The sequence below is a fragment of the Coturnix japonica genome, chromosome 3, assembly GCF_001577835.2.
Source record: "Coturnix japonica isolate 7356 chromosome 3, Coturnix japonica 2.1, whole genome shotgun sequence".
Classification (NCBI taxonomy): domain Eukaryota; kingdom Metazoa; phylum Chordata; class Aves; order Galliformes; family Phasianidae; genus Coturnix; species Coturnix japonica.
This window is the reverse complement of record NC_029518.1, coordinates 34,434,979-34,462,253: the sequence shown is the minus strand read 5'-3', so window position 1 is coordinate 34,462,253 and position 27,275 is coordinate 34,434,979. Positions and strand designations below refer to the sequence as shown.

The 27,275-nt window shown below is 46.1% G+C and overlaps 1 long non-coding RNA gene across 5 annotated transcripts in view; it reads right to left on the bottom strand.

Moving 5' to 3' along the window:
- Window positions 1-108: 108 nt before the first annotated feature.
- Window positions 109-27,275, bottom strand: part of LOC107311411 — a 40,994-nt gene continuing 13,827 nt past the window's right edge. For 2 of the 5 annotated variants that reach the window (XR_004306620.1, XR_004306622.1), the window contains 3 exons: window positions 16,993-17,206; window positions 14,455-14,603; window positions 6,803-14,365 (listed from right to left, as the gene is read on the bottom strand). This is a non-coding gene — a long non-coding RNA (uncharacterized LOC107311411). Of the gene's footprint in view, window positions 189-6,802; window positions 14,366-14,454; window positions 14,604-16,992; window positions 19,259-19,357; window positions 27,268-27,275 lie in introns of those variants that run through there. The other 3 variants (XR_001554058.2, XR_004306621.1, XR_001554057.2) reach the window with 3 other exon arrangements.

The following is a 27,275-nucleotide window of genomic DNA, read 5'->3' as shown; positions in this document are numbered from 1 at the left end:
GCTGATTACAGCCTACTGAGGAAAATGAGATTTTTATCTTGCAGGAATTCAATTATGAAAAAGAAAGAAAGAAAGGAAAATACAGTGCATCTGGCTTCATCTGCTTGAGCTCGTTGCACTTTGGGGTTTTTCATGTAACATCACCTCCAACATTGTGCTCTGTGCCGCGTGTGCAGATTTCTTTCTTCCTGTTTAAAAAATAAAAATAAAAATTACAACAACAACAACCAAAAAAAAACCAACAAACCCAACAAAGTCACCCTGCTGGCAGCTGAATGCAGCAGGGATGATGTCATTGGAACAGTTGGAGGAGAAAAGAGAAAAACAAGTCTGTGTGTGCTAATCCTGTTTGCTGCCCTGAAGGGGATGGAAGTCGGCCAAGGCGAGGAGTTCTGGGAAGCCATATAGGGGTGCCAAGCCCGCGCCGCCGCCAGCGCGGGGAACTGACATCTTTGTTCTCTGCAGCTGGGCAGCCCGCCAGCGGCCTCATTTCGGCGCTGCGGCATGATTACACTGGACATCTGCCAGCTGAGCGCTCTGAGCCCCTTTTCTTCCCCGCGAGCTTTTTTTGCCAAACAGCCAGCAGTTGCCATGGCAGTGGAAAGTAAAGCAAAAAATACTAACGCGCACGTATAGATGGAAGGGGAGATAAAACAACAACAACAACAAAGCGGAGGCACGCCTTGCTCCAGATGTGCCACATGTGCAGATATAAAAAGCAAGCAAAGCTATTAGTCAGAGAGCTGGAGATGGAGAGGAAAGGGCAGTCAGAGCTGAGAGGTGACGTGAGGATAAGTGAGGTGTGCCACGGGCACGGCACCAGCACAGCCAGTGGGCAGCGGTGGGCAACCAGGGCTCTCCTCCTTCTTGAGGGAAGGGGGCTTTAAAGGAGAGCAACATGGTGGCACTTTCACTATTGCCTTCTTGCTCTGCTCTCTTTTATGTTGTGTGTGTTGGGAAAAAAAAAAAAAAAAAAAAAAAAAAAAAAAAAAAGAAAACAGCAGCTGTTTTGAAGATGAGAAAGGGGTTATTTATAAGCTCTGCATAGCGGAGGGAAGCAGGCAGCTGAGATCTGGTTGCTCTACGAGGTGGAAAATCCTGTTTCAGCCCCTGGCCCAGGCCAAGCAGTGCTATTTCAAGCTGTGCCCCAAACGGTTAACGAGCAACCACCCAGCGGTCCCATGTCTATAATGAGTATTTCATTTAAATAGGCGAGTGCTGCCAGGTCCCGACGGGCAGATTTACACGCAGAACAGGAGAGGTGTGGTCCCAGCTCGCTTTCTTTTTCCACCAAGGGAGGCACAGGGTAGTTTCATTTTACAAGGCAGCTATGTACAAAAAGTTCACTGCCCAAAGAGCTGGAGTTCAGCTGACTATTTATAACAGGATTTCTTCTCCCTGTAACCACCCTGAAGGGCCACTGGCAGCAGTGCCTGCAGCCAACCCAAGGAAGCAGACAGGGCCACGGGCACCTACTCTGTCCCATCCTGTTGCATCCTCCTCTCCCAGCACAACTTTTGGCAGCACCATCAGTGGCTCAGCCATGACAGGCTCAGAAGTCACAGGGATGGGGCTCTCACCTGCCTCCTTGCTGTCTTCCTGCATAGCTGCTTTACTACAGTTCTCTTGAGTTTCCCATTTGTAAAAATGAGGATGATTTTCCCTACTTATCTCAGAGATGGGCTAAGCGTCTTAAATCATTAATGCCTGCAAAGTGCTTTAATTTCCTCAGATGGAAGCTCTTACTGATGTGCAAAGTATTATTAGGATTATTATTGCTAATAAACAGGAAAGGCGGACCGGTTGTATTTCTTGCTAGGGTTTCAGCCTAGAGCAGAGAGCCTGTTCTGGTTTCTGTTGGGACTAGAGTGGAGGCCTCAGACCTAGCGGTCCAGAAGGATGTCCCCAATTTTGCAGAGAAACTGAGGCTCAGAGTAAGGCACAGACTTCTCCAGGTATTGTGCTGAGCTAAACATGCTGGTGATAACATGTTGACAGTTTGACTAGATGATGTCAGAGGTCTTTTCCAACATTAATGATCCCATGATTCTAAGAAAAAACTTATCCCTCGACAGCACCCCTGCAGAGGGGTGCACCCCCAGGGCCAGAGCTGGCTGAACCAGCCTGGGGCAGCCAGGCATCAGTCACCCAAAAAATCATGCAGGGCAAGTTGTTGGTGACTTTTCTGAGGTTACATCACAAGCTGCAGGTGGCACAGCAGCCACCCACTCCCTGGTGTTCTGGCAGGTATGTGGGATGCTGCAGAAACTCACCTGAGCTCTCACTGCCTCTCAGCCCCTATCTAAGTGGTAATGCTGGGCCGTGCATTGTTTGATGACAAGTGGATTGTAACCTACCAAAAGCTTTGCCAGCACATTTTAATACATTAGAACCTGTCTGTAAAATAAGAAATTTCAGGGAGGGGGATTAATGTTACTCAGTTCTGTCCAAGTTAATAAAATATGGTGTGAGTTACTGCCAGGCTACTTAATTCATTTTTATTCAAAGCGGCTGGGCAATTTCACTGAGGTTGGCTTGGTGGGAAGCAGAGTCAGCTCTGGCTTTGTCAGCTCCTGTGTGTCACCTTCCGAGCTGGCAACAACAGCCATGTCCCCAGGGGGCCCTGAGGGCAATCACAGGGGAGCTCCCTTCAGCAAGGCAGCATGGAATGGTGGCATTGGACAGGGAGTGGCAATGGATGGAGCAGGAGGGAGATTGGGCTGGGGGATGTGCTGCAATGGATGGCATCAGAGGAGGTCTGCTTGTGGCTGCCATTCCTTCATGCCATACCAGGATGGCGGGGTTGCCACCAGCCCTTCTCCTGCACCTTCACACTTTGCCATCTCACATCACAGCTTCAAGCAGAAGGGATGTTTGCTATGATGCAGCCATGTCTATGACAGTTCCCCATATCCTCACACTCCTCCAGCTGATTATTTCCCACTTTTTCTCTAGACCTACTTTGTTGCCTTTGCTATCTGTATGACAGCACTGAAGACTCACAGGCACTGTGCTGGCTGGCACCAGAAGCAGCACGCAGGGGGACTGCTGCCTGCACTCTGAATCACCACAAGGCTCCACAGCTTTAAATGGGAAGCAGAATACACTGCTGTCTAGATAGACAAATGAAACTTCAACCAGCTCTCTAGCTTTGGAAACAAGCTCTGAATCACTCTGAGGGCAAGGTGCCAGGAGTGGCTCCACTCTAATCCTGGCTCCACTGTTCGCTCACTGTGTGGCCTTCAGAAAAGCTCCTAGGGGTAAACACTGCTCCTTCCTCCTCCTCCCTGCCAGCATCCCCTCTGCCCCTGCGCCCTCATGCCCCAGCTCAGAACAGCACCCCACTGCTGGCTGTGCACTTGGGGGTGGAGGAGAGAAATGCTCCCCTCAGTCTGTCATAGCATGCTCATCAGCCAAACAGGGTTTTTCTGCTTTCTGGTCCTCTACCTCTTCCTGGGCCTCCCATGGACAGTGGTTTGGGTGAGCAAAATCACCAGAGGTGCTGAGTGGGGAGGCTGGCAACTGCCAAATGTGGTTGCACTCAACATCTTCTGAGCTCAGACATGAAGGCCCTGGTGCTGCATTCATAAAAGCCCAGCGTCCTAGGTAAACAGAGCGCATTAATATTTATTTTAAGAAGCTTGGAATCGTGATTTAATACTGGAGAAAGGGCTATTCTTACACTGTGTTAGCAGAGCTTGTTCTAATACAATATTTCCTAACTTCAGACATGGTAACCTAGTAAGCTCCATTACCACGCTAATACTATATAAAAATGATCCTTTATTATAAATCATACCGTACACCAAACAGGATATAAATAGAGCCCCAGTGCGGCATTGGCATGCCTCATATTTCTCTTGGTTCACATTAAATGAGCCACTAAATTACAGTGTCCTTCTTTGTAATATCATCCTCCAAAGCCAAGCATTTTGTGCGTTACACAGGGCTGTTCTAACAAGAGAAATTAGTATGGCTGGTTTAATTCAGCCAGGCCTGCCATGCGTGTTATAGGAAAGGGTGCTAAAACAGGCCAAAATGAGCAATTTCACCGTCCTTTCAAAAACCCCTCACTCAGAACGTACAGTAAGAGCAGGAGCACGCTCAGGGCTGACAAACAGACCGTTCCAGGGAGGGGGTGGATCCTGGTACCCCAAGCCCCTGCAACAGAGAGGTGAGGGCAGAGGCATGGATTTGGGTTGCAGCTTTCTCTGTGTCTCACCTGCTGAAATGGGGAGAGATTTTCCCTGCGGGGACAGCACCTGTTCATAAAGCAGCCCAAGCTTCTCTGCCACAGACAGTGCTACAGAAATGCAAATGCTGATTGTACACCAAAACATAAATACAGCACTCATATAGGGGGATCAAGCCCAACACCCATCTCTAACAGAGCTATCTAACCTCACTAGAGAAGAAAACCTTCCCACAGTCCTACTAGCTGTACATACCTTCAGGGACACTTAAAGTAATTCAGGTCAAAAATGTAGGTTGTTTTATTTAGCAGACAAAGCGGTGGGGAAAGGAAGGACAGGGAAGGAGGAAACGGGCTGTTGCAAAAATACACTCCCCACAAAGGGCTTTTCAGGATTTCCCCCCAGATTTAGGCAATGTTTTCCTGCAGGCTCACAAGGCCCAAGCTCTGCTGTAAGGGCTGGGCTGTTGTCGAAGGGCCAGGATGCACTCAGGCAGCCATTTTGGAGCGGCTCCCTTAGAGGGGCTGCCTCTCCTCCTGGCTGCAGCCCAGAGGGCACAGCAGGCTGGGGGGAGCAGGCCCAGCACAAAGCTACCCAAACATGGGCTTTCTGCAGAGCATACAGAGCTGGAGCAGTTCCAGGAGATTTCATTGCAAATCGTCTGCCACAAGGAGATGCGTTCCTTTATGTGTGTGGAGAGGCTGCAGGCTCTGCTGCCTGTGAGCAGGGCTTGCAAATCAAACCAAGCCGCTAATTTTGAGGCATGGATTTAAAACTGGTCACGCACAAGAGATACACCAGCAGGTAATCCTGAAGTTGTAACCAGTTCAAACAAGGAACTCTGAAACCTGACATCTTCAGTGATTCCCTGGGCAGAGCAGGGCATGACCTGCCTGGTGTGGACTGCAACGCCAGCTCCCATAAAGGCTGGAGAATATCAGCTGGCCCATGACAGTGATGAAGGGCCACAAAGGGAAAATGGGTGGTGTTTGGATCTTGTAATTCAATACAAGACCAACTCTGTCATTTAAGAAACATTTAGTAAAAAAAAGAAAGAAAAAAAGAAGGAGGGAGGATGACGTTCCATTTGTCACAAGAAGACAGTGATGTCCTTCATCTTCCCTGGTCAAAGGTTAAAATAAAGGACACTGCTATCATAGTTAAGGTGGGGGTGAGCTACATCTTTTACCAGCCTGATTTTCATCTGTTCCTAAAAATCTACATGCAAAAATAGGACGGTAGCTACAGCATTGATAAAGGTAGTCTGGTCTCAGCGTGAAGTTCTGGGTCAGATTTGAAGTAAATCAAATTTAACGCCTTCAACATAACAGTCACTAAAGCCTAAGAAGCATTAGTGATTATTTATTTATTTATTTATTTTTGTTGCTTTGCAACCAGAAAGACAAACAGAAGAGAGGAGAAACAGGAGACAGATTAAAACAGCTTTAATTTTAGGACTCTTCTCATCAAGAGGCAATATGTGACACCAAAAATTAGTCCAATTAAAGATGTTTATAACCTAAAGTTGCTTAATTAGCACCTCTAGAAGTTTCCCAGTGTTTTCCTCACCAACTTTCCCTTTCCTGATGAGCACAGCCTGAGCTGTCACAGAGGAGGAGAGGGGTGGCAGGACCTGGTTAGAGGTACTCTGGCTATACCCCCAACCTGGATTGCAGTCCCATGGGAATCCATCATCTTCCAAGCAAACCTCTACTGATGGAGGGGCTTAAAGCGCTTCCAGAATGAAACAGTGGCTGAACAGAGGTTAGGGAAGCAAAGCTAACAACAGGGATAATGCAGTAGGTTTTTGCTGCTGGCACCTTTCTGCAGATGCAAGCCCCCATCCCATAGGGCTTCAGCAAGTGGGCCCCTAATGCACATGCACTAACTGTAGGACTGCTGACACACAGCCTCTACTCCACAAGCAATGATACAAGAATGGGATCCAGCATGCCTTGTCACTCCAAGCTAAGTGACTCTTCCCAGCAGCCAGGGGCTTTCCCCTGGCCCTGCTACTGGTGCAGGCTTTCTCCTTTATGTGATGTTTTCCAGTAGCATCATGGCACTGCTCACAAGTGTGAGTCTGGCTGCAGGCTGTTCAACCTGCAGGCAGCACCCACCCATGTCGCCCTGGTCCTGGGTTTTCCCCATGTACAGGTAAACGAAGACAACACAAAAGCATTCCTTGCCACTCTCCCCCTCCCATCTATTTTACAGCACTTACAGTTTTACAGACTTAGCAAATCAGAGACAGAATGAGATATGGCTCATTAGGACTGTGTATCCTGCTTCCTGAAACTCAACCCCAAAACGATGCCTTCCTCAGCAGCTACCTGTGCCAGCACAAGAGATGCTTGATTTACACGGGCTGGGAATTGCCAGGGGAGGAGCCCTGCTGAGATCAGTTCCCAGGCTCTGTGCTTCTGTTGCCATGGGAATATATTCGCTGCTTTCAGAGTAGTTTGGGGAGCACAGAGTTCAGGAAAAACAACACAAAGAACAACACTCTGATCTTCCAGCAACACCAGTTTTAAAGACCTAGAGTGAAAATATCTCATCTTCCTGATGGGATGTCCATCTGTACCAGGAAGAAGAGCTTTGTGGTGTTGTTTTGGTTTTTTTTTTTGCTAGATCAAATGAAAGGCTCGCTTATCACTCTCTTTCTAATATCTTTTGTCTTATACGGATTGCTTCGTGCACATGGGATTTCTGAGTTGTGTTCTGAAGTCTTAAAAGTAATAAATAATGATATACTCATTCATTACCTCTTTCTGTTTATAGGCAGTGCTATATCTACACGAGTTATGGTGCCAGACCATTAGACATCAAAGGCTCCACAGTGCAGGCATCCTACAAAGGAGAAGTCAACACGATTTTTCCAGGAGCTCACTTCACTATTCCAACAATAATAATGACTTGTACTTGGTGCCTTTGATCCAAATTGCCAAAGCTCTTTGTTCTCTGATTGAGAAATTACACATAAAATAGGATTCAATTTGACCATCATCGGCACAGGCTGGGAGAGTCAGCCTCTAATAATATTTAGCACCTTAAAAAGCCATCAGTTAATCAAAGAGATATGTAAAGCTCAGGGAATTAAATGCATGATTGCCTAATAGTAGCGAAAGATGCTAACAATGTGAAAAGTGATGTAGGATCTTAAGTAATGCTGAGTGACCAGGACATAACTGCAGTCACACAGTGGCAGAGAGCATCAGTACCCACCTCAGAATACGCATGCACTCACCTGAGCTGGACCATCTCCATTTGATATGCAGTGACCTGCAGCATGGTTCCACCAGGCACTGCTGGTGAAACTTTGGCCCTGGTGGCTGGAAATCCTCCAGGTTGCCTCTACAGGCAAGGGACAAGGGAATGTGGAAGAGAGAATTAAAACTAAGATGACAAGGAGGAACCAAAGATCAATAAAACAAAATGGACCTAAATAAAGTAATTACAGCACAATACATAGGGACTGCAGATCTTTTGTATTGCTGCTGAGCCTTCAGATCTCCTGGAAGTTCACGTCTCACCTTGGAAATCACAGCTGTGGCAATACTGACTGGGGAGAATGAAAGGTTATAGTGGCTTCTGACAACCAAGCCCAGGACTGTTGTGTAACCTCACAGCTTTATATTTCCTTTGCATTAATCCTCACCAGTTAGTAACAAATTAGTGCAGTCTGGGCTCAGTGCGAGGATATTAAATAAGAAATCTTGAGAGAAAAGGAATGAGTTGGTTCTCAGTGGAGAGGCAGCCTCCCGTCCTCAAGAAGTCAGAGGGCAGAGACTAAAGACTTTGGCCTTCCTGATAATCACATCATGACAAAGACAGTTCCTTTGGAGGGCTCCTTTGAAATATAAATTAACTTAATCATTTATGATCTTGACAAATAAGTGATAGTAGAGTGTTTTGACTGCGACACAGTCACAGAGGGTAGAGGCTATGTCTATGTCAGCAAATAGAGAAGCATAAGAGCAACACTGGTGAGCCCACAGTAGGTTTTACTTGCAGGTGGCTCCCACTCAGGGTCACAGCCTGAGCATCCACTGCTATCTGGAGTACCTCAGGTTCTCATGGGGATCTTCTCTCCCAGCACAGTGCCCCCCAAGGGGAGACCAGTTTGTCACACCCTGTGCCTCATCAAACTGCAACTATCTGGCGCAACCAGGACAACTGTTATTTTCATCTGAACGAAAATGCTAGTGAGAGGCATCTTATCTGTCCAGGCCCCATCCCTTTCACAGCAGCTGATAACCAAACCTGCTCTGCCTTGCCAGCCTCAGCTTCACTCCTGTCCCTCCCTTAAACCATGCTTGTGCACTGGCTGGTTGCAAGGTTTAATCTTTCACAGACAATGAAGAGCAGAAAAGCAGTTTCTGGGATTTGCACAGGAAAGCAGATATCCAAAGACAGAATAACTGTGGCAAGTGAAGCAAAGTCTGTCTCAGCTGTGCATTACTAAGGATGTGGTCACTGGTTCTAGACCAATGCAAACCTCCACAGCACACACGAACCAAGCAAGAGCCATGCGCTGCAACAGCAGGGTTTTCCTCAAGTATTTGGCTTTGGACCACGGTAAATAACATCATCGCAAATAACAACTATACTTTGAGTTTAAACTAATCAAGCTGCGCTGAAAAAAAACATTTTGCTGTGAGATTTGAGAGATCACCAGTCTGCAGGCCAAACAATAGCTCCTATTTCACTGTATGCTGTTGTTCTCTTCTGGAAGTGGTTAACCTAAAGATGAGACAAACATTATTGTCAATCCTTTTGACTTCCACTTCTGATGATCTTAGCATTCAATCAACGTACTTCTCCCACAAATCCACAGTGCCTCCCAAAGAGCCAAGAGTGCTTGTTGTCCCCTTCTCAGCTGCCAAAACTGCCCAGCTGCCTCCCAATTACCCCATAACGTGATTCTGTGCCCAACACACAGTCCTGAAGCACACTAAAAATGTAAGGACGTAACATAAAGAACTATCAAATTAAGGAGCACAAGGGGTGCTGAAGAAACTACATTGCTAATTTTCCTGCTTAATTCACTGATTACAGCTATTTTTGATCCCAAACTGCTATTCAATAAAATGCTACACTTGAGAACAGCTGAATGTCAGGAATTTATTGTTTAAGGTCAGCAGAGACCTTTACAATCATCAAGTGTAACCTATTGTGTAAGGGATTCAGGGAACCTTGCCCGCTCGTTTCTGAAGCAGACTGAGGACTTCCCTTTGAGCTGCCATATATCTTTTAGAAAGCCACCTCTTCTTGACTGGAACACTGAAAGTTCTGGAGGGTCTACCAGGATGTTGGAAAAAGTCATTTCTTTGGTCAGCTATTCTTATACAAGAGGTGCAACTTTTTTTTGGTCTGCACATGTCTTTCTCTGCTTCTAGCCACTGAATTGCTCAGTATGTTTTTCTCTTAATTGAAGTCCCCAGTTAGAAATCTCTTTCCTACCACAGCTTTTTGCTGATATTAAGCAACCTTATAACTTTTAAATTACATAAAAAACGCCAGTGCCCTCAAGTATCTCACCATAGGAAGGGCTTTGTAGACCTCACACACTCTTGCATTTCCCCTCAGAATGTTTTCGTTTAGCCCAGCTTATCTTGGTACTTGGGGGTCTGTGCATAAAGCCCAGCACTTCCCCAAAGATCATCAAACTATTAGAATAGAAAGTCAGCATCCTCAGTGGAGGATTGCCTTTGGTAACAGTGTGCTCTTGTATATAAACAGAAGAGATCATGCTCTAATTACTTCATCCTAGCTCTTACTTCAGGTTGACTGGGGTATCAGGGAAAATGCAGAAAGCTACCTTGATGGGGGAAGATAAAAGAAGGCAGAGCATACGTATGGGTAACAGTTCACCTTGCCTCCAGCTGTTACAGATAGGCAAAGGATGGGCCTTATGCTCCTTCCTGGTTTTCTTTCTACCAGCACACAAGTGTGCCTGCCTGGCTGGAAGAGGCTGGCTCCTGCCAGTTGCTCAGAATATTTTCCCCTTCCACTTGGCTGCACAAAGGCAGGCCATCAACATGCAGCTCCTGAAACATCCTGTAACACCACAGAAGCAGGGTCTTTTACTCATACTTGTGGCAAATCCAGCTCTGGTGCCATACACAGTATTGAGGTGGTGAAGAATAGCAAGAAGATGGTAATTAACAGGAGAATAAAAAGCTGAAACACAGACTGGAGGAATAGCACTGGAGGAAGAATGTCCAGCTGGCTAGGTGACAAGGAGAAAGGCTTCTGGCTGCCAGACCTGTCCATCCATCCCTGCTTGTAATGCTGACTGATCTCCACATGTCTTTTATCAAACCTGAAATTGCAAAAGGACCTCATGGTTAAAGCGAGAAATTTGAGTTTCTTCCCCCCAAGTCCCATAGACCAACACAAAGAATGAGGTTGGGTATTGCTGACTCAGCCTTTCTGGGTTGCACTCGTTCTGCAATGGGACTGCCATCATCAGAACAGGCTGAGAGATTTTGTTTTCATAGCTTTTTAACCTTTTCATTCCCAAAACAGTGTTTTTATTTATTCTGGCACCATGAGTGTTTTGAAGAGAGGATTGATTTGGATTTGTTAAAGCATTTTTCCCCCATAATCCCATTAAGTCTGTCACTAATTCTTTCCAGGGCTCCCTTCTGAAGACCTATTTCCTCTTGGATTCATTTGCTTTCTGTGGATTGGGGGAATTAATGAGGCAGATTCCGCTCTCATTTTCATCGCTGTAAGCCCAAAACAACTTTAGCAGTTTTCTGGAACAGACTCAGATTTTACTGGTGTAAATGAGGTCAGAATTTGGCTTGTGGTAGTTAATTCTGCTAAGAGACAAAGAGAAAACAAGAAGCATACACAGGTCAGGAAAGTCTATTTGGAAGTGGGTGAAGCCCACAATTTCATTGAAAGTCTTGTTTTCTACACTTTGCCATTAAGAGGATTTGCTGAGCACCATGGATATTCCCACGTAACCCAGCAGACTGGTAAGAGAGATCTCAGGGAAATGAGTTCCAAGACAGTGCTGGGATTTTTTGCAGAAAAAACCACCACAATGGCAAAAACATGAAGTCGTACCAATGCAAAGGAAGGTTAATAAACAGTTCAAGGTCAGCTTGCCAAGTCATTAAATCTGCAGTGGCCCCACAGACAAGGAGGAAGCCAACAGAAAACCCGAGATGTGCAAATGACTAAGGATGGGCACAAAAGTTTAGCAGATACAAGTAGGGATAAAGTCGAGAAAGGCACGGAAAGGAGGCACAAGTAGCATAGAACAGGAAGATGAGCAGAAGAGTATTCTAGCTCTAAAGCAGCAGCCAAAGAATGGGTAAGAAAAGTATTGCTTTGGCTCCACCACAGAGGACCCATGAGAAGGGGCTGGCCTAGGAGGGGCCTTCATGAGTCACAGGGCTCCTTATAGAAAAGCTCCCTGTCTGGCTGCAGAAAGGGGAAATGAGGAGCAAAGCAGTTATTATGGCCAGTCAGCTCAATTTCAGTTCCTGGAAACGCACTGGAACAAATAATTAAGCTAACTAATCATCAGCACCTTGGAAACAACAAAGAGGAGAGGAACAGCCAGTGCTGATTTGCCAGGAGCAAATCATATCAAATTGACCTAATTTCATCGTGCAACAGGGCTTGCAGATAGAGGCAAAACAGAAGTCTTACATGTTGACTTTGGTTGGGGCATTGGTACTGCCTCACATCACATTACCAGAAGGGAGCCAAGGAAACACAAATTTGAAGTCCTTCTGAGGGCAGAAGGCAAAGCTGGTAGGAAAACTGTACTCAGAAAGAAGGCATCATTGGCAAAACATAAGGATAGGTAGGGTTCAACAGGGATCCAGCCTGCTCCCGTTTTTATTAACCACTGGATGATAGAATAACAAGCATCCTTATTAGGTATGCAGATGGCACCAAGCTGAGATGAGCTACAAAGATGTGAGAGAACAGGATTAGAATTAAAAATTATCTTGATATGACAGATGAAAGGTCTGAAAAAACAGGATGTAATTCAATAAGAAGGGAAGCAAACTGTGCTTAGACATAGGTACAATCAGCTGCAGTAGGACAAAATGAGACAACCTGTTGGGCAGATGTGGAGCAGTACAGCAACTCAGAAACCTGAAATAAACAACAACAACAAAAAAGGCCATTTTGTCACACACACAGATACCACTATACCAGGGAGTACTGAAAGGAGCTGAGTCTGTGAAGCACACAGCTGAACCTTCAGCTTTACCCAGGACTGAAGCAATCTTTATCTTCTCAGGAGAACCCAGAAGTAGGATCAGATGTCTAGGGAATAGGACTTATGATGAAGGGTTTATTCTACAGAGGTTGTTTACCCACAGCAAGGAGATTGGGGGAACATAACATTCAACAATGAACATTTCTCCAGAAAAAGTGGGAATAAGATGTTCTCCAAATATATGCACTCTGAGGGAAGCAAGAAACAACAGGCTTGAGTTGCAGCACGAGAGATTAAGGTTAGATGCTTGGGGAAGGCCAAAGTGCATGAACAATGACTGCCTGGGAAAGATGCGAGAGCTGTCTCCTTACAGGCATTTAATAGCAGGCTGAAAACGTCAGGAATATTTCTGAAACCAACCTCTTGAGGTCCTTCCTAGCCACGTTTTTCTCTGATTCTGTGATGAATTATTATTAAATGAATGTAAATTACCCCACACAGGGACACTGACGTTCAGGCTCAGTGATGAATAGCAATCAACAACAAACTGTCACATTGCAGGGAAACATCCAGTAGGGTTATTACTAGAAACTGGTGTTACCCTAAGTTTTATTTACCATCTTCTTTAACGATCTAGAAAAAGCATTAGACAGTGCATTTATTAATACTGCAATTGATACTACACTGGGGAGGAGATGCAATCACTGGCAAGGAGTAGAATATAACACAAAAGGACAAAAATAATAAATAAATAAAAGAAAGATATGGGGCCTGGGGAGAAAATGACCTACATTGAAGGACACAAAGACTAATATGTCCAGGGAGGACATATTCCAAAATTAAGACACCCTATGGGAGGAGGAGACCCAAATGCAGTGTAAGACTTTGCAGGGTTAGCACACAGGAAATTGGACATGAGTTTACAATTTATCACGTCAACAGAAAAAGTTTCAGGACAATTTTGGGCTGTGTGATATATCCCAGGGCAGAGACACAAGCAACCATCTCATCACTCTTGTGCAATCTTTCCTTCTGGATACTTCCCGTCCAGAGCAGCCGTCAGACTGAAGGAGAAAACTGGCTTAAGGGAGAAAAAAATTATACAGGTACACAGTGGTAAAGTAACACCATGTCACACTTCTGAAGTGTAGATAAACATGTCAGAAAAGGTGCCCTTTCTTCCAGGTACATTTGTGACACAAAAATCAAGCTCTGTATTGATGTAAGATACTTTATCCTAACATTGCTCGTTTCCATTGGTTAAAAGCCAGTTTCAAATTAATATGCCCGTTTATCCATCAGCTTTACCAAGGACAGCCAAGAGGAAAACATTATAGTCCAAAACATCCCAAAGATATTGAGATAAGCGGGCTTTCCTTGCATGAAAAAGGTAGTATTCAAACCAGTGTAAAATTAATAAGAAAAAATAAAAAAAAATATAAAGGCAGCTAAAATTCAGGGCAGGATTCCTGAGCACTTTTAATAGCAAGTCACCCGACAGTTTCCTGAGGAGGCAGCAAGCAGCACCTTGTAGCTAAAACTGGCAGAGAAAGAACAAGAGAAAATAAACTGCAGAAAATAGCCCTGCAGCAAGACAAGGATCAGCCCATTCTCCTGGGCTTGTGAGCCGGGATGGAGCTGTGCAAGAGCCAAGGCATCAACCCCAGAACCTGCCTCGGCATTTGCAACCTGATGGACAAGAGCCTGGGGGAAGGCTATTTCCACCACTTGGCTGTGAAAAAATTTAATAGCAGGTTTGCTCTGTGTGACTACTCTAAAACCAATCCTGTGTGACCCCAAACCCTGCCTGCGGCTGTCCCCAAGCAGGATGCAGCAGCAAGCACAGCATCCAGCGGTGGGTAGACACATGCTGATGGCTGAGCCGCATAACCAAATGGATATGGTGAGCTGGGTCAGTCCAAAGGGGATAAATCAAGAGAAGAGGAGATGCTATTTTCAGGTCTCTGAAGAGGTATTCCTAACAAAAAGAAAGGAAGATGAAAAACTGGGCTCGACAGACTCCTCTAGAGACAAGATAAAGGTGAGGGCATTTTATTTTTTACTTACTTGGGATTTTGAACTTTTACACTCTTTGTCCAGTTGGCTTTGGAGATGGAGGAGTGCAATCACATTTGTCCCAGCTGATGCTGGAATGTTCAAAGCCTACACAATAAGACTTTGTTCTTCTGCCAAATGCAGCAGCGCCTGTGCCGTTGCTCAGGGGAAAAAAAAAAGACAGGAACAAACACATTAAGAAGTCACCGAAAATCAATTGATGGCTCACTTCAAGGAGTGCAGCAGCATGCTGTTAAGATGAATGAGTTCACCTGGCATAGGACATCACAAAGAGTAGAGATCTTCAGAAAGACACCCTGTAGTTTCCCCCCAAACCTACAGTGTGATTGGAAAGATGATGACCTTCAAATATGTCCCTGAGATCAGCAGGTCTCTTAAACACTTTGCAGACCCCTCTTGCCCACAGCTTTTAGGAGGTGTTGGGGGGCACCTCCGCATGATGCTCCTTGTCTTTGAGGAGCAGCAATTAGGTAGCTCTCTCCAGCAGAAGACTTGGCACGAGGCTCAGCAGCAAGGCCAACAGGCAGTTACTACCAGATGCAGGGAGATGTGAGCTTGCAGCTTGTGCCATGGGGGAAGGGGCCCAGCTCCTCACTCTCAGCCCATCAGTGATGGGGAGAAAATTAATCCAGGAAGAAACACAGAAGGAAAATAGGCAAGCGGAATAAGCACAGCAGGCTGGGAGAGTAAATTTACTGAACTTACATCCTTGATTTTAATGAGGCCTCTAATAGCAGGGTTAGCCCGGTAGAATTTGTTATCTCCCAGAAAATGTGGGACTCTCACAGAGACGTTCCCCTTACTTGCTTGGCAATGAGAACCAAGGGACTGTCAGTATGAACACAACTAATATAAAGCTGAGCAGATGTTACCTTAAACTCTTCTTCAGCCCACGGGGGAGGATTAAGTGATATGAAACCACAGGAGTGGCCCAGGTGGGAAAGATTATTTCACTGGTTATAGGAGCTAGGGGAGAGGGCTAGTGGTGTTTGATATGCTGGGACCAATTATACCGAAAAATACAGAGCACGGTGAGATGGAGTTTTAGGGGTGGGTGGGAAAGTAGGTTAACCCTCACAGATGTGCTCAAGATGACAGAAGAAAACAAAGAGGCAGAAGGATGAAGAGAAAGAAGGAGCCCAACGTGGCTATCATGAGGTCAGAGCAAGATCCATGCAAGCTTGTCCCATTGCTATTCAGTAACTACCACATGCTGGTGCTCATGGCGTGGGAACAGTGGGAGCAAAGGATGAGCTCTTCAGCTTTTCAATTCTCCTGCCTCATTTTGCAGAATTGCCACATGCTGAAATAGCAAACGATGTATGAAATGAAAAATCACCCCCCAACCAGCGCATTTAGATGATGCAGAGAATATTTGGCCATTACTTCCTAGCAGTAATATTTATCTACATTAATGCCTTGCTCAGAGGTAGCTGGAAATGCCCAGAATGTGAGTGACAAGAGGATCAGAAGAGAGGTCAGGGAGAAAGACAAGTTGGCAAGGCAGGCACTTAAGGCCACAGATACAAAGCCTTTCCTTTATAAATCAGCAGCTCACTTCTGGCCTGGGTTATTCGCTGCCACAAAGCAGCGTTCTGGCACCCAGAGAAAAAAGGCTGTCTGCAAAGAGCAAATCCAGTTAGTAACAGCTTCATAGCATCCACTGTTATTTGGAAGATTATTTGGGGTCCCTGCGTGGAGCAGTGTGGAGGCTTAGCTCAGCACCCAGTGGGAAAGTACCCTTGAGATTCAACCACTGGGCATGGAGCAGGGAGACCCTGCCTTGGAACAGCCCCACATCAAGACAATGCACCAAAGGGAAACAAGGACAGGCCAGCTGCACATTGCCCTGTGTAGCTTTGGCCGCTACCCTTCTGTGGAAGCCTTTTGGAGTTTAAATGAAAACCCGGTAGGAGAGGCTGTCTTTTTCCATGTCACTCCATCCAATTTAAGAGGAAATTATTGCTAACTCAGAAAATCTACCCCCAAAAAATACATTCAGCCTTTATTATTATAATTATTATTATTTATTTTAAAGTATTGTAGACTTTATAGTAATTCATTTTGCATTCTCTTGAACTGCCCAGGAGGCTTCCCTCAGGATGGGGCTTATGAGCCTGTCCCTTTCCAGACAGCAGTGCTCACTCCATGCTTCAATCTAAATGCAAACCCTTTCCGCTTTTTCTGCCTGCTGCTCCAGGCTGCTAACCTCCCCCATACTACAGACTGCACCAAGCTCAGCCCAAGGCAGAAGGGGCTGTCTGCTAGGGCAGAGCAACCGTTTGGAGGCTGGGGTCTGGAGATAAGCAAGATAAGCATGTGAATTCTGCATTTTTGTTTTGGTTTCCTTCAGAAATGGTAACTATCTCCTACTGGAGCTCAGAAACCTGGCAGAGCAGGCGCAACAACACAAAGCAGGTTGTGCAACACCTGTGTGTGCTCACCATGTGTCCCTGCCACCTAACACCCTGCTCTGACCTGGCAAGGACAGAAGAGATTGGAAAGACACAATTAAAGAGAGGAAAATACCAGGTTTGTTTCCATTTTGTGAGAGATTTCATCAGTCCCTGCACAGGAGGGCATGGATAAATTCAACACTCCTGTAAGGAGCGGGAACAGTTTCGTAAAGGATCCACCATGGGAGATCTTGAACAGCCAAAGGTCAGCTCTCTCAGGATGCCTGCTCTTCATTCAGGTGGGCTTAGCTGTTTTCCTCCCAGTGTCTAGGAATCCCTTCATCTTTCTGTATGCAGAAAGCATAAGGATGAAGAACACAGGTCACGTTACCACACCAAAACCCAAAATCTTCAGCACTTGCTCAAAGACCAGCACCCTGGATATCCCTTGTAGAATGCCCAAAGGCTTAGCATGCTTTTTTCATTTATAACGTCTGCACATAAGAGTGAGTTTCTTAAGGTGTTTGCCTTCTTGGCATCACTGTTTTGCAGACAGCAATGAGTACTGCTGACTCACTGATGTCTGCATGAAGGACTACATACAGAGAGGTCTTTGCAGACCAGGGACAGAGCACCTGAATGCCCCTTAACCTCACTGCAGAACAACCTGCTTGCAAGACAGACTTGCCTAAGTCAGCAGAAGCAACGTACAGTCAGTCAAGGGCACAACTGGACCCGGCCTTAACAAAAAGAGCTATGTAGGAGTTCAAAGCCACTTAAGGCAAGATAACAGAATGCCTTAACACTCCAGCAGCTAGAAACCAAGCTGAGTCTTATCCATCTGTCTCCTCTTACGTACATTGTTCCCCCCTGCCAGAACAAAGCAACTGGAAACTACTGATAACTACCTTTGCCCACTTACTACATCTTTGGCCCTCTTATCTTTTCAGCTTTGTAGGAGTCTGTGGGTCAGACTTGACCTTCAGATACTGGGGAGTCAAGAGGAACCGCAAATGTTCATCCCATGGACAAGATCTGGCCCTCTGCCTATGGCCTGAGGCACTTTGTGTTGTCTCTGAGTGATAACGCACTTAAACCACACCAAAATATATTTCAGGATAACATTAAAGATATGATCCACAGAAACTTAGCCATCAAAAATATTGACTGGGAGGTCTGGAAATTTCGTCTACTTTCTGACCAGGGCTTTTAGATAAGCAGATGCTCTAAAATGCCTAGTGTCAAAGCCCACACAAACTCCAGCTCATCCTGGACAGGACATAGGAAGTACTACCTAGCCTGATGGGACTCACCTGACAGAGCCAGCATATCCTCAAATCTGGGATAGTGTTACTGATACTTGCAGTTATCCCCACCCATACTAACCTGGGAGACCATACTGACCTTCTGGTCACCTCCCATCAATCCCACAGCTTCTTAGGAATCCTTTCAGCTGATAATTGAGTACATGACACTGCTGAACAGGAACATGTGGCATTCACCATAGGAATTTAACTAGAAGGGAACACATCTGTATGTGTTTTCCAGGTCATGATACAGTTGTGTAGGATACACATCCAAAACTCGCTTACACTCTACTTAAATTCTATGTAAGCCCAACATACCTGTGTGACTGCCTAGAAAAGGAAACCAACAGGAGCAAGTTTAGATTTTTCACAAAACCAGCACTGCAGACAATTCATATGTACTCAGCAGAAGTCACTTGGTGGGAATCCCCACCAGCACATAGGGTTCAGAGCCTAGACCTGGCACAGTGCCTTGCCCTGCCACTCCTGCAGTGCAGTCATATCAGGTAGCATGGCTTGTAGGTGTCTGTCCAGGCAAGGTAGCACAGCCAAAACATGTTTTAGTTTCCTCAGTCCTAAGCTTTAAGTCACTTATGTAATGTGGAAACTTTTAATTGAGACTTTTTTTGGAAAAAATATCCTTGTACAACATATAATTCTCATATAATGAAAACCACTGAAGACTGCTTAGACTATCTCTCCACCTTTGCCCTGGAAACTCCTCAGATGCTCTTCATTTGGTTTCAACAAAGACATTCTCAAAGAGAAAATATTTTTCAGAGATTCTGTAAGTACTAGAATTTATGAGGTCTCTTCCACATCTAAAGCATGACTTCAAAATTTTACTGGAGCTCAGTGAGGAGAGAGCTTGCTAAGAAAGCTAGATAATAAAACATTAACACTTGATTCAGTCTTCACCCTTCCAAAGACTTCTCTAATATTCTTAGGCCTCAGTTTTCCTTTCAGGTTAATTGGAAGTGATCTTGCCATGCTTCAGGTCAGATGGGGAGAGTGGTGCACACAGCCAAGCCTCTTACCTCAGGGTCTGGAATGAAACCTGGAGCCTTCAGACAGCCCAGAAATGAGCAATCTCTGCACACGGAAGAAAAGCACTTGCCTGGCACCTCGCTGTGCCATGCACATGAGAACAATCCCAGGGTAAGGGGAGGCTGTCGGACACACTGAGCCCACCTGGTGGAAGCATGTGCTGCAGGTATAGAGGCCCCATGTTGCTCACTCGTTATGCCTGAAGCGTCTCAGTTGTAAATGATACACTTCTGCAAGGGGTCCAAAGGCCCTGGGTGACTAGAAAACATGAGTAATAACTCATTTATCAGTTCTATCTCCTCCAGCCTTCCTTCCCAAATGATACCAGACCCCAGCAGAGAGGAGAAAGCAGGAATCAGGGAAGCCTTAATGAGACAGAAAAACTTCACTTTGCTATGGATCACCTATTCCTTGGTCACACGTAATCCTGTGGCTGCAGCTGTGGCTTCCTGTGGCCCAAAGGACAAGGCACAATGGGCAAACAGTCATGATAGCCCACCTTGCTGTCCCTGCAAGCCCAGGAGCCGTGTTCACGGACACTAGTTTCAGGTCACGAAGAGAACTCCCAGCATTACATTTTTTTGCTGCACAATTGCTTTCATTTTGCGCTTTGGTTGTCTTGGGCACTGAGGAGAGATGAGCAAGGCTGATTAAGCAGCACACTACCACCACCCTTTCCTTCCCAGCTCCACTGTTACAACACAGTGCTCTTTAAAAAGCACAAGGACTAACTGTGGGAGCAGCAGCCTCCCTCCTCTTGCCAACAGATCTGTTTCAGTGCTGCTTCTCACTATATACTTGCACAAAGACCTGAACCAAGGCCCCATGGCCCTGCAGTTCAAGCCAGAGCACAGACTGCAGAACCCTGCCTCCCAGATTCCCATGCATCTTGGCTCAGGGTGAAAGCCCAGACATCTGCAGTCATCTCCCTGAGAGGATTTCTAATATGAACAGCAAGGCTGAGCTGAATACTGTCCATACAGTGCCAGCTCTGCTAGCCCCAAGGGCAGCACAAGCAAAGGTGGGCTGAACGGGCTCCAGCCTTGAGGTCCTGTGAATCCATCCTTCTGGAATCCCTGACTCTGAGAGATGACTGAACAGCACAGCCCCTTCTTTGTTTTGTCCATTTAAATGCCTATAAACCAAGCGCTTGTTCTTCCTTCTTTAAAGTCCTTTGTTGTTTCATGAAAACACCGGATGCTGCAAAACGCTCAGGCATGAAAGGTTCCTCTCTTTATTTTGTCCTCCCTGTCCAGCAACCACACTAAAAAGAAACCACCAAATAAAGTGCTTGCAAATACCTGGCCCAACAGTCCCACTGATTGGAAAGCTCTCCAGTTATTCATAGACTGAACCAAGCCCAGGAAGCAGCTGTGCAAGTTTCCCAGCTCTGCCCTTGCCAGCACTCACAGAGGCTGACCTGGAGAGGCTGCCTTGCCATCAGCTTCTCTCCTTAATCCAGGCCTTAGCAGCAAAGGGCACACTGTACACCAGGCTTTTAGTGTGGGGCTCTGCAGAAAGGGGACACAGTGCTGTGGGGTGAGGGCTGGAGCCATGCAGCACAGCACATCACGCATGAGACAACACATCACTGTCTGGAAAACATTTCCAGTGCTGCAAGAAGCTCTGTGGGTGAGGGTGAAAGCTTTTCATCGTTGAAACCTTAGGTTCCTGTTTACCAAACATTTGTTCACTCTTTGTACGTTTGAGCGAATGAGGAAATGAACCACAAGGCTGAGCACAAATGCCAAAACCTTGCTTAAACATGTAAATCACCCTCATACAACTTTCCATGCCTCCTTGAAGGAGGAAACACAAATCCCTCTCCTCAGATTCGTCACTTCACAGAAGGCTCTGCCACTTCCTGATTCAGGCCCAGCCACACTTCATCTAAAGAAGCTTCCAAGACTCAAGGTTTTGTGTTTCCCAAGGAAGGAAGCCTTCCCGCATCCTAGGGCTGTTTGTTATACCTGGCTTGATTTCCTCACCCATCCATCCCTCCAACACTTCACACTCTTCTTCCTCATTACAGAGCATCTTCTTCTTAACTATCTCTTTCTAGTAACTGAGTTATCAGAACCAAGCAAACCATTTGAAATCAAGATAAAGCCATTCCCATCTGTGCAACCCTCACAAAAATCTCTGACAGAAATCAGAGCCCTTGATTTTGTCTCATGCTGCCCTGAAGTAGCTTGGCCACCCTCTGGTGGGACTAAGTAGCAGTCTGGAAACACAAGTCCTTTGAGTGCATCCTCATCTGATCCATGCTTATTGTTCCATCGCCAGTGAGAACACTGGTATCCACCTCAGGCTGGGTCACAACCCAGTCCTGTACTGAAAATAGAGGTGCCTCAAACCCCAGTGCTGAGGAAAACCAGCTCTGGCAGAGTAATGCAGGTTCACCCTACATGCACATAGCCCATATGGCCACAGAAGTGAAGGGCAAGGGAGATGGCCTTCATCCAGAAGCACCGTCTCTAGTTAGCAATTGTCTGCTAGAATTTCACTTCAGTTCACACTAAATATTCATCCTTGGTTTGTGCTGAAGGCCTTCAAAACTACGAAGGCTCACTGGCACAGTCACTACCTCCTGTTTTAATTTAGAAGGTGTTGCCCTGTAGAAGTATAAGTAACTTTATGAAGTACACCGCTAGCAGGCCACTTGGCTATGTAGACCAAACCCACTGTCCTATAGTCTCTGCATGTTCATTAAATCCAAAATCATTTAACATTATATAACATGGATAAAATGGCTTCAGAGGCTTCTTGGCTGAATAATACTGCTGAATTAAGAATACAGAACAACCTGACACTGTCTTTGCAAGAAAAGAAAAAAAAAAACAACAACCAAAACTGGAACACCCGCAGGCTGGGTCTGGCTCCACAGAGACACAGCATCTCTGCACAATGGCTGTGAGCTGAATAAGCATTCTGGGTATTAATATTCAAATCAGGGCATCCCATATGGCTTATGAAACACCTCGTCATGTGGATTAAAGACCTGCTCTCACAGCACTGAGCTTCTCGCTACAACTGGAGCCACCAGGCTCATTACCACAGCACACTTACTAGAGGCAAAAATGGGAAGGCTTCCCTTTCCATTAGCCTCCCTCGCTAACTACTAGGATTTCAGCCTCATACCTGCCTCCATGATCACAAGTCCCAGAAGTGCAAATCCAGACTTCAGCACTGCACAGCCAGCCTGAGTGACCTCTGGTTCAAAGTGAGGATCCCACATGAGATTACTATGGGCTGCAGTGGGCTGAAAACAGCAATGGCTGTGCCCAAGTAAGGACAGCAGTGCCTTTCTAACATCCATGCCAGCTGACCTGGCTTGCACCTCCATGCTATTTACTAACACTGCCTGCCATTCACTTCCCAGACACATCCTGCTGACCAGAACAGTGTACTGCCAACCTCCTGGCATCACTGGCACCCCAGCAGGGTTGTAAGCATTATACATCTAGTTGCACTTGGAGAAGGAACTCAGTGAAGGGCAATGATCTTCCATCAACTTTCTCAAGGTATCTTAAGTGAAAGTCACATTTTTGCTTCTGGTCAAATACAGTTAAAAGCACATGCACACACAAAGAAGTTTGATTTAGTAACAGTTCCCTGTTGCAGTAAAGCATCATCTAACGCTGCAGGGTAATGTCATCTGTCCATGTCCTGCTGCTGAAAAACAAATGCTGCTTTTGTCACTGTGCTAGCACTCAATACACAAGAAATGATGCAGTGCACCCCTTGCTTTTCCTTGCCCAGCATGCAGCTCTGACTATGCTCCAGATGGAAAGCAAAGGTTTTGGCCAGTTCCAGGGTATCTGTCCCTATTTTGAGAAAACATTTCCCTAAATGGGCCAAAAATGCCTCTTACAGCCGGAGCTTTAAAGGGTACATTTATAAGGTAAGGCACATGCAAACAGGGTGACCAGCTGCTCTACTTTCAGAGGTGACTGTCCTAGTTCTCAGGGAACCAATCTGCATTGCACCTCCCATAGAGGAGAGAGGCCAAATGTCCTACTTTCTGCTCTTGGTAGCCTACTTGTCCTACCATGAGAAAGTGAGGTGTGTGATGGCACACGCAAGAAGAAACCCTCTGTACTGTGTGCCTGCACAGAAGGCAAGCAGAGATTCAAAAGGCCCAGACCTTTCCAAGCTGTCATTTCAGGATCCTCCCACTCCAGCTCAGGCTCTTGCCTTGCAGCTATGTCACGGTGCAACAAGCACTAATAAAAGGATGTCTGTGTCCTCTGATGTCACTCTGAAATCTCACCTTGTTAACATAGGCAGTGCACTGCTCTGTCTCAGCTGGCGTAAGCACGTTAGCAGCACGCTCTGATTCAGTGAGACAACTATATTTACACTTAAGTCTGTGTCTGTTCAGCAGGGCAGCAAAGGACACTCCTGAAGCTGTTTATAACTCTATTAAGCACGCATTTAAGTGCTTGACCAGACTGGTCAGACTGAAAAAAAAACTGGTATTCAGAGGACTAAACTTTGAACCTAGCACATTCCTGATCATGAACTTCAGAAAAAAATATATATCTTTAAATACAAGGAGTTTCTTCCAGAATGTTTGGTAAGCATATAGTCTGTAAAGCTCCTGCACCCAAGCAGATAGAGCAGCTGCTTGAAAACCCAGGCCTCAGCAAGGTGATAGGTGAGCACGGCTCCTTTCCACATTGTCAGCATTAAGTTTTATACTGCCAGAGTGCCCTGAGTTACAAGAGCAGCCCTAAATTAGGACCACTGCCCATTTTTCCTGCAGCGTTTTCTGTCAATCTCAGCTGCTTCTCATTAATGCAGCTTTGGAAAGAGGCCTGGGTGAGCTTCACAGCTGCTTTGGTTACTTTAGCACCAGAACTGCCATCATTTCTACAGACATTTGGAGGTGGATGGGGAACAAGACCTTGCACAGCATCCTTCAGACATCCACAAAAGCAGTGGTACAAGAAGGTCACAACCTGGACTTCTCAGGGCCATGCCAGATTTCACACAAGGCACACAGGTTCCTCTTTCCCAAGGTATCCTGCTCCCTCAGTGCTAGTGATGATATTCACAGGTCCTTCTAGATCTTCTGAAGTCCAAATGCTGTATAGCCGAGTTTCCTGATCTCATGCGAGTTTTATGTGAGATTAATCTCAGCAGACAAAGCTGACCTGACAGATCAGATTTGCTCTTTTGCACCCTCAGTTTCACACCTCTCAGCTCACAAGCTGCTTTGCATTTCTTTCCACTCTGCGGTCTCAAACTCTGTAAACTTTGACCAGAATTTTGATCATAGGGCATAAGGGATTTGGGGGCAGAAACAAGAACCCCACACCAACATGTTGCTAGCACAGTGCATGCCCTGACTGGAGATGGGAACATGCAGGAGACAAAGTCCACTAGCAGAAGGACATTTTCAGGTCACTTTGCTGTCCCTTGGGCTGACTCTGCATCATACCACCCACACCAGGTTTGTAGCACACCTGCAGCTTTCTCAAAGCATCTGCTGAGGCTCCTGATAAAATGACACATCTGGTGCTGGATTCCCGGCTCCTTTGGGAAGAAGAAAGAACCCCCAGAAATTCAGCCTTCACAGCAAAAAGACAGAACAAGAAGTCTATTTCTGCAAGAGAAGCTGGATGCCAGCAGGAAAACAGCTAATGGCTGCAGCTGGGGGTTGGGTTACAGACTGGAGAGAGGGACATGGAAGGCTGACCAAGGAGAGGGCATGGCCTCACCTGGCTGCCTGAGAGAAGGGGCACCCATTAGACAGCCCCAACCAGCACAAGGAACAGCCATTGCCTGTGGTTCTGCATTGGGATGGCGATAACTGAGGACTGTTATTTGCTTTAGAAGATGCATCTCTGGCACCTGGCATACGATGTGCTGCTGACACCGCTTGTGATGATCCCATAATTTCTTCTTCCCCTTCAATATTATCGTCCCAGTTTCCAAGAAGCAGACAGAAGGATTTGCTCTTCTGGAGCAAGATAATTTCTCCCAAGGAAAGAAATGACTGGAGACAGACGCGGGAAATTCTTCACTTGTCTATTCTTATTTACAGCATAGTTCCTGTTATTACCTTGAACCAAAATAGCACAGGAGCAAGGCTGCAGCCAAGTTTCCTTTGCCTCTCCCTGGCAACCTGTCAAAGCCAGCTCTGGCTGCTGCCTTCTCCTGCCCCCTCCCATGGAAGTGGGATTGAAGCAGCCTCATAGCATGTCCCCTGATCAGCTCAGGCCAAACAGAGCTGACAGAGTTCAGTAAGCCCTATCTACATCTCACTGTGCCAGCTGATAGCAGCAGGGACACTGGTGCTGGTGGCAATGGGACTCTCCCAACAGGTGATAGCTGCCCCAACAAGGTTACCCTACACCTACAGGGGAAGTGGGGGAAGAGCAAGGAGTTATGAGTTACCATCTTTTGGATGGAAGTAAAACCATAGGCCAGTTTTACATGCCTCTCCTTTAAGAAGCCACTGGTTATTTTCACAGCAAGTCTGAGTTTTGGACATCATCTTTAAAGCCATCGTGTTTCATCTTCAGAAAAAAAAAAAAGAAAAAAAAAAAAGCAAAGTCAACTGCTTCTCACTTCCTCCTCAAAAAGGACATACATGAAGGACAAGCTTTTCAAAGCTCCTTCAGGAATTAAGCACCCAGCTCCCATTGACCATCAATGGGATGTGTGCACCCAAGTCCCTTGAGCTGCTCTGGAAATCTTGTCCTTTGATGTAATTTCAAAGACTTCAAAGCTAAGCTTCATCTCTTTGAGATGGGAAGAACAGAAGGCATGCAGGAGTCTTAAAGCAGCTCATTGCAAAGCCCTCTGCTTGTCCTACCAGGGTGTGGAGGATCCACGTGGACCACAGGATGGTTCAGCACAAACATCACTCGTGCTCATCTCTGCCCCACAGCCAGGAAGGGAGGCACAGGCAGTCTGCTCCTCTATTCACAGTCAGGGGCAGGAGTGGTTTTTCCTGGCTCTTTCCTTTCTGCACGTCTCCCCACCGTCATGTTCTCCCTGACACCAACCAGAAAACCCTCTCTGAAACATTTCAGCTGCAGAGGTAGGAAGCTGCTGCTACGAGCATCATAAAAACACGCAGCTGGACAGGGTCTCTGCAAATCCTCCTTGTAAGGGAAAGAATTATCATCATACCTTGTTGAGGATCAGAGAACCCAGCCTTCAGCCACTCTCTCTTATAAGGAGATGCTGGGTTTTAATACATGCAAAGTGTAAAGTTTTTTCCTGTGATTATGGTATCCATAGCAGTGGATTCTCTAAAGTCTAGTAAGATGTGCTCATTTTCCTCAGTATTACAACAACACTCTTGAAGTCAGCTCTCAGCACTGTGAGAACCATATAAATCCACAGGGGAAAAGAGAAAAACAATAATCACTCTTCAACAGTTCCACTACTCACTGTGGACCTTTTTCCCTCCAAAACAGATCAGACAACCACAATGAAAAACTGTGTCGTGCCATTTGCCCGTGGATGGAAGAAACAGCTTGGGAGCATATTAAAATGCACTAGTTTTAGTTGCTACAAGAACTGCTACAGGCTAAACCAGAACACCACACCACCATCCTCCTTTTTTCCCCTTGGAAATACTTCCTATTCATTACTTATCTGACTTTAGATAGGCAAAAGTTACCTGTGAGAAGCTCTGGGTACCCCAAACACACAATTAGCATCAGAACTACCCCCAGCCAGGTGCAGTGCTCTGCCTGGGGTGGACAGGCTCACAAAGGCTGCCTGGAGCCCACCCCCGACCTGCCCCCCTTCCCACTCAGCTCCATGATGTCATTTTCACAAAGCATAGAGCAGGCGCCTGGTTCTGTTTCCAGCGCTGCATCACTGCCGCGCTGATAAGGGTGATTTATTCTGATTACGGTACCCAGGCACTGTAGTCAAGCAGGCGGCCCTGATGCAGGGCAAAACAAGAACCAGTGAAGGTCACCTCCTCCCCATGAACTTGTAAGTCTGGGAGAGAGCTTGCACAAATACCTTGGAAATGTAAATACCATCCTACAACTCACTAACGACCTCCATGAATCAAGAGGGGGCCCTTGTT